The sequence below is a fragment of the Oncorhynchus mykiss genome, unplaced genomic scaffold, assembly GCF_013265735.2.
Source record: "Oncorhynchus mykiss isolate Arlee unplaced genomic scaffold, USDA_OmykA_1.1 un_scaffold_240, whole genome shotgun sequence".
NCBI classification, from domain to species: Eukaryota; Metazoa; Chordata; class Actinopteri; order Salmoniformes; family Salmonidae; genus Oncorhynchus; species Oncorhynchus mykiss.
In genome coordinates this window covers 193,530-202,800 of record NW_023493704.1, presented here as the reverse complement: position 1 = coordinate 202,800, position 9,271 = coordinate 193,530, and positions in this window count along the sequence as shown.

Sequence of the window (9,271 nt, the reverse complement as noted above, 5' to 3'; positions counted from 1 at the left end):
CACCATCATGTCACCAGTATATCACCATCATATCACCAGTACATCACCATCATATCACCATCACATCACCATCATATCACCAGTATATCACCAGTATATCACCATCATATCAACGGCATATCACCATCATATCAACGGCATATCACCATCATATCACCAGTATATCACCATCATATCAACGGCATATCACCATCATATCACCAGTATATCACCAGTACATCACCAGTATATCACCAGTATATCACCAGTACATCACTAGTATATCACCAGTATATCACCAGTATATCACCAGTACATCACGAGCATATCACCATCATATCACCAGTACATCACTAGTACATCATCAGTACATCACCAGTATATCACCAGTATATCACCAGTTTATCACCAGTACATCACCAGTATATCACCATCATATCACCAGTATATCACCATCATATCACCAGTATATCACCATCATATCACCAGTATATCACCATCATATCACCATCATATCACCATCACATCACCATCATAGCACCATCATATCACCATCATATCACCAGTACATCACAGTATATCACCAGTACATCACCATCATATCACCATCACATCACCATCATATCACCAGTATATCACCATCATATCACCAGTATATCACCAGTATATCACCATAATATCACCATAATATCACCAGTATATCACCATCATATCACCATCATATCACCAGTATATCACCATCACATCCACATCATATCACCATCACATCACCAGTATATCACCATCATATCACCAGTATATCACCATCATATCACCAGTATATCACCATCATATCACCATCATATCACCATCACATCCACATCATATCACCAGTATATCACCAGTATATCACCAGCATATCACCATCATATCACCATCACATCCACATCATATCACCAGTATATCACCAGTATATCACCAGCATATCACCATCATATCACCATCACATCCACATCATATAACCAGTATATCACCAGTATATCACCAGTATATCACCAAAATATCACAATCACATCCACATCATATCACCAGTACATCAACATCATATCACCAGTATATCACCAGTATATCACCAGTACATCACCATCATATCACCAGTATATCACCATCATATCACCAGTATATCACCATCATATCACCGGTATATCACCATCAAATCACCATCATATCACCTTCATATCACCAGATAATCACCAGTACATCACCATCATATCAGCATCATATCACCAGTATATCACCATCACATCACCAGTATATCACCATCATATCACCAATATATCACCATCATATCACCATCATATCACCATCATATCACCAGTATATCACCATCATATCACCAGTATATCACCATCATATCACCAGTATATCACCATCATATCACCAGTATATCACCATCATATCACCATCATATCACCATCACATCACCATCATATCACAGTACATCACCATCATATCACCATCATATCACCATCATATCACCAGTATATCACCATCATGTCAACAGTATATCACCATCATATCACCAGTATATCACCATCATATCACCAGTACATCACCAGTATATCACCAGTACATCACCATCATATCACCATCACATCACCATCATATCACCAGTATATCACCAGTATATCACCATCATATCAACGGCATATCACCATCATATCAACGGCATATCACCATCATATCACCAGTACATCACCAGTATATCACTAGTATATCGCCAGTACATCACCATCATATCACCAGTATATCACCAGTACATCACCAGTATATCACTAGTATATCACCAGTATATCACCATCATATCACCATCATATCACCAGTACATCACAGTATATCACCAGTACATCACCATCATATCACCATCACATCACCATCATATCACCAGTATATCATCATCATATCACCAGTATATCACCATCATATCACCATCATATCACCATCATATCACCATCATATCACCAGTATATCACCATCATATCACCATCATATCACCATAATATCACCATAATATCACCAGTATATCACCAGTATATCACCATCATATCACCATCATATCACCAGTATATCACCATCACATCCACATCATATCACCATCACATCACCAGTATATGACCATCATATCACCAGTATATCACCATCATATCACCAGTATATCACCATCATATCACCATCATATCACCATCACATCCACATCATATCACCAGTATATCACCAGCATATCACCATCATATCACCATCACATCCACATCATATCACCAGTATATCACCAGTATATCACCAGCATATCACCATCATATCACCATCACATCCACATAATATAACCAGTATATCACCAGTATATCACCAGTATATCACCAGTATATCACCAAAATATCACAATCACATCCACATCATATCACCAGTACATCAACATCATATCACCAGTATATCACCAGTATATCACCAGTACATCACCATCATATCACCAGTATATCACCATCATATCACCAGTATATCACCATCATATCACCGGTATATCACCATCAAATCACCATCATATCACCTTCATATCACCAGATAATCACCAGTACATCACCATCATATCAGCATCATATCACCAGTATATCACCATCACATCACCAGTATATCACCATCATATCACCAATATATCACCATCATATCACCATCATATCACCATCATATCACCAGTATATCACCATCATATCACCAGTATATCACCATCATATCACCAGTATATCACCATCATATCACCAGTATATCACCATCATATCACCATCATATCACCATCACATCACCATCATATCACCATCATATCACCATCATATCACCAATATATATCACCATCATATCACCAGTATATCACCATCATGTCAACAGTATATCACCATCATATCACCATCATATCACCAGTACATCACCAGTATATCACCAGTACATCACCATCATATCACCATCACATCACCATCATATCACCAGTATATCACCAGTATATCACCATCATATCAACGGCATATCACCATCATATCAACGGCATATCACCATCATATCACCAGTACATCACCAGTATATCACCAGTATATCACTAGTATATCACCAGTACATCACCATCATATCACCAGTATATCACCAGTACATCACCATCATATCACCATCACATCACCATCATATCACCAGTACATCACCAGTATATCACCATCATATCAACGGCATATCACCATCATATAAACGGCATATCACCATCATATCACCAGTATATCACCATCATGTCAACGGCATATCACCATCATATCACCAGTACATCACCAGTATATCACTAGTATATCACCAGTATATCACCAGTACATCACCAGTATATCACCATCATATCACCAGTATATCACCATCATATCACCAGTATATCACCATCATATCACCAGTATATATCACCATCATATCACCAGTATATCACCATCATGTCACCAGTGTATCACCATCATATCACCAGTACATCACCAGTATATCACCAGTACATCACCATCATATCACCAGTATATCACCAGTACATCACCATCATATCACCAGTATATCACCAGTATATCACCATCATATCAACGGCATATCACCATCATATCAACGGCATATCACCATCATATCACCAGTATATCACCATCATATCAACGGCATATCACCATCATATCACCAGTATATCACCAGTACATCACCAGTATATCACTAGTATATCACCAGTATATCACCAGTACATCACCAGTATATCACCATCATATCACCAGTATATCACCATCATATCACCAGTATATCACCATCACATCACCATCACATCACCATCATAGCACCATCATATCACCATCATATCACCAGTACATCACAGTATATCACCAGTACATCACCATCACATCACCATCATATCACCAGTATATCACCAGTATATCACCATCATATCAACGGCATATCACCATCACATCACCATCATATCACCAGTATATCACCAGTATATCACCATCATATCAACGGCATATCACCATCATATCACCAGTATATCACCAGTACATCACCATCATATCACCATCATATCACAGTACATCACCATCATATCACCAGTACATCACAGTATATCACCAGTACATCACCATCATATCACCATCACATCACCATCATATCACCAGTACATCACCAGTACATCACCATTATATCACCATTATATCACCAGTATATCACCAGTACATCACCAGTACATCACCAGTATATCACCAGTATATCACCAGTACATCACCATCATATCACCAGTACATCACCCGTATATCACCATCATATCACCAGTATATCACCATCATATCACCACTATATCACCATCATGTCACCATGATAGGACAACAATTTTTGGTTCCACGTAGAGCCCTTTTTGTTTGAGGTAGAACATTTTGGGGTTCCATGTAGAACCCGCTGTGGAAAGGGTTGTACATGGAACTCAAAAGGGTTCTACCTGGTACCAAAAGGGTTCAACTGTATATTTGTGTTCCTTCCCTGTGCTACAGTGACGACCCAGTTCTCCCCTCCCTCTCCACACTTGGCAGTGAGCTGCTTTCCGGAGGTGGTTTGGATGGAAGCGTATCTGATGGTTGATCGATGGCAGGCAGCAGTGTGATTCATTCACAGACTTGTGGGTCGGTTATCGAGCGCTGTTGGCTCCTCTGCGGTGTTTAAACACCAGTCACAGCCAGGCAGAGGAGAGGAGTTGATGTCATGGAATTAGCCCAAGGCTTGGGTTTCTCTGTGTCCTCAGATCCTTGTCCGTGCCAAAACACAGAGGGGCTTCACATGCTATTAGATCTCACTAGGGCTAACAGTAGCATATTGTAATGGTATTGTCTCCTAACACCTAGATCTAGGGCTTGACATATTGAGGGTTGTGTCTGTCGATATGGGCGGTTCAGGAAGTGCCAAGGAAACTCACACGTCATTAGATAAATCAATCCCCACCAAAGTGGTGTTTCCTAGGCTGCGTCCCAAATTAAACCCTATTCCCTACAGAGAGCTCTACTTTTGACCAGATGAACCCTGGTCTAAATTAGTGCACTATATATAGGGAATAGGGTTCTATAGGGCCCTGGTCTAAAGTAGTGCACTATATAGGGAATAGGGGGCCGTTTGAGATGCACAGTGTTGGAGCCCTAACCGCTCTGTGACTGAGTCCTTCACAGTGTTGGAGCCCTAACAGCTCTGTGACTGAATCCTTCACAGTGTTGGAGCCCTAACATCTCTGTGACTGAGTCCTTCACAGTGTTGGAGCCCTAACAGCTCTGTGACTGAATCCTTCACAGTGTTGGAGCCCTAACAGCTCTGTGACTGAGTCCTTCACAGTGTTGGAGCCCTAACAGATCTGTGACTGAGTCCTTCACAGTGTTGGAGCCCTAACAGCTCTGTGACTGAGTCCCTCACAGTGTTGGAGCCCTAACCGCTCTGTGACTGAGTCCTTCACAGTGTTGGAGCCCTAACAGCTCTGTGACTGAGTCCTTCACAGTGTTGGAGCCCTAACCGCTCTGTGACTGAGTCCTTCACAGTGTTGGAGCCCTAACCGCTCTGTGACTGAGTCCTTCACAGTGTTGGAGCCCTAACAGATCTGTGACTGAATCCTTCACAGTGTATTTCCCCGAAAAGAAAGAAACAGAGAAACAATGTGTCTGATATAGATCACCACAGAGCTGGTCTGACTGCTGCCCTGTAGCTAGATACTATATGACTGCTGCCCAGTAGCTCGATACTATATGACTGCTGCCCTGTAGCTAGATACCATATAACTGCTGCCCTGTAGCTCGATACTATATAACTGCTGCCCTGTAGCTAGATACTGTATGACTGCTGCCCTGTAGCTAGATACTGTATGACTGCTGCCCTGTAGCTAGATACTATATGACTGCTGCCCTGTAGCTAGATACTATATGACTGCTGCCCTGTAGCTAGATACCATATGACTGCTGCCCTGTAGCTAGATACTATATGACTGCTGCCCTGTAGCTAGATACTATATGACTGCTGCTGTGTTGCTAGATACTATATGACTGCTGCCCTGTTGCTAGATACTATATGACTGCTGACCTGTTGCTAGATACTATATGACTGCTGCCCTGTTGCTAGATACTATATGACTGCTGCCCTGTTGCTAGATAATAACTAGAGTGTGGTTCTACTGTAGCTAGATCCTATCTACAACAGAGTAGTAGAGTGTGGTTCTACCGTAGCTAGATCCTATCTACAACAGAGTAGTAGAGTGCGGTTCTACCGTAGCTAGATCCTATCTACAACAGAGTAGTAGAGTGTGGTTCTACTGTAGCTAGATCCTATCTACAACAGAGTAGTAGAGTGTGGTTCTACTGCTACATTCAGCTATGGCAGAGGGCCATAAACCAACCCTATAGATGTTTCCTATATACACATTCTACTGTATGTCCCTTTCATCAATTCCTGTAATGTTTGTTCTTTCCACAGACTTTCTCCTCCTGCGATAGGAGCCACAGTGAATGCCCTTCTCCAGACATATAGTCTACATGGAGGAGCCACAGTGAATGCCCTTCTCCAGACACATAGTGTACATGGAGGAGCCACAGTGAATGCCCTTCTCCAGACACATAGTGTACATGGAGGAGCCACAGTGAATGCCCTTCTCCAGACATATAGTGTACATGGAGGAGCCACAGTGAATGCCCTTCTCCAGACATATAGTGTACATGGAGGAGCCACAGTGAATGCCCTTCTCCAGACATATAGTGTACATGGAGGAGCCACAGTGAATGCCCTTCTCCAGACACATAGTGTACATGGAGGAGCCACAGTGAATGCCCTTCTCCAGACACATAGTGTACATGGAGGAGCCACAGTGAATGCCCTTCTCCAGACACATAGTGTACATGGAGGAGCCACAGTGAATGCCCTTCTCCAGACATATAGTGTACATGGAGGAGCCACAGTGAATGCCCTTCTCCAGACATATAGTGTACATGGAGGAGCCACAGTGAATGCCCTTCTCCAGACACATAGTGTACATGGAGGAGCCACAGTGAATGCCCTTCTCCAGACACATAGTGTACATGGAGGAGCCACAGTGAATGCCCTTCTCCAGACACATAGTGTACATGGAGGAGCCACAGTGAATGCCCTTCTCCAGACATATAGTGTACATGGAGGAGCCACAGTGAATGCCCTTCTCCAGACACATAGTGTACATGGAGGAGCCACAGTGAATGCCCTTCTCCAGACATATAGTGTACATGGAGGAGCCACAGTGAATGCCCTTCTCCAGACATATAGTGTACATGGAGGAGCCACAGTGAATGCCCTTCTCCAGACACATAGTGTACATGGAGGAGCCACAGTGAATGCCCTTCTCCAGACATATAGTGTACATGGAGGAGCCTGCATGAGAGAAACAGAAGTCTTCCCGTTCCATTCCATGCTCAATATAAACTGTGTGCAGGGTGTCAGTCTGAGGACGGGCAATCACCCAAACAGAGAGCCAGGTAGAGATGAGTTGGTCATGCATTCACAGTTATACTGCCTCTCCTCTCCTCTCCCTGCCCTCTTCTTCTCTCCTCTCATCTTTGCAATCCTCTCCTGTCTCTGCCTGCCCTCTTCTTCTCTCCTCTCATCTTTGCAATCCTCTCCTGTCTCTGCCCTGCCCTCCTCTCCTCTCCTCTCCTCTCCTCTCCTCTCCTCTCCTCTCCTCTCCTCTCCTCTCCTCTCCTCTCCCCTCCCTTCTCTTCTCTTCTCTTTTCCTCTCCTCTACTCTCCTCTCCTCTCCTCTCCTCTGTCTCTGCCCTCCTCTGTCTCTGCTCTCCTCTGTCTCTGTCTCTGTCTTTGCCCTCCTCTCCTCTCCTCTCCTCTCCTCTCCTCTCCTCTCCTCTCCTCTCCTCTCCTCTCCTCTCCTCTCCTCTCCTCTCCTCTCCTCTCCTCTCCTCTGTCTCTGCTCTGCTCTGCTCTGCTCTCCTCTCCTCTCCTCTCCTCTCCTCTCCTCTCCTCTCCTCTCCTCTCCTCTCCTCTCCTCTCCTCTGTCTCTGTCTCTGTCTTTGCCCTCCTCTCCTCTCCTCTCCTCTGTCTCTGCCCTCCTGTCCTCTGTCTCTCCTCTCCTCTCCTCTGTCTCTTCCCTCCTCTCCTCTGTCTCTGCCCTCCTCTCCTCTCCTCTTTCTCTGCCCTCCTCTCCTCTCCTCTGTCTCTGCCCTCCTCTCCTCTCCTCTGTCTCTGCCCTCCTCTCCTCTCCGTCTCTGCTCTCCTCTCCTCTGGCCATGCATCCTTGCATTCAGAGTTTCTGCTCCAACTCTCTGGGGAATGATTTTTATCCTCACGCTGAAAATATTGTCCATTATTGTGAGAGAGAGTGGCGAAGTGGAGAGGCTGAGCTGAATACAGATGGCTGTGGGGGTTAGGACTGGGATGGAGCAGAACAGTACTAGGGGAGAGGCTGAGCTGAATACAGATGGCTGTGGGGGTTAGGACTGGGATGGAGCAGAACAGTACTAGGGGAGAGGCTGAGCTGAATACAGATGGCTGTGGGGGTGAGGACTGGGATGGAGCAGAACAGTACTAGGGGAGAGGCTGAGCTGAATACAGATGGCTGTGGGGGTTAGGACTGGGATGGAGCAGAACAGTACCAGGGGAGAGGCTGAGCTGAATACAGATGGCTGTGGGGGTGAGGACTGGGATGGAGCAGAACAGTACTAGGGGAGAGGCTGAGCTGAATACAGATGGCTGTGGGGGTTAGGACTGGGATGGAGCAGAACAGTACTATGGGAGAGGCTGAGCTGAATACAGATGGCTGTGGGGGTTAGGACTGGGATGGAGCAGAACAGTACCAGGGGAGAGGCTGAGCTGAATACAGATGGCTGTGGGGGTTAGGACTGGGATGGAGCAGAACAGTACTAGGGGAGAGGCTGAGCTGAATACAGATGGCTGTGGGGGTTAGGACTGGGATGGAGCAGAACAGTACCAGGGGAGAGGCTGAGCTGAATACAGATGGCTGTGGGGTTTAGGACTGGGATGGAGCAGAACAGTACTAGGGGAGAGGCTGAGCTGAATACAGATGGCTGTGGGGGTTAGGACTGGGATGGAGCAGAACAGTACTAGGGGAGAGGCTGAGCTGAATACAGATGGCTGTGGGGGTTAGGACTGGGATGGAGCAGAACAGTACTAGGGGAGAGGCTGAGCTGAATACAGATGGCTGTGGGGGTTAGGACTGGGATAGAGCAGAACAGTACCAGGGGAG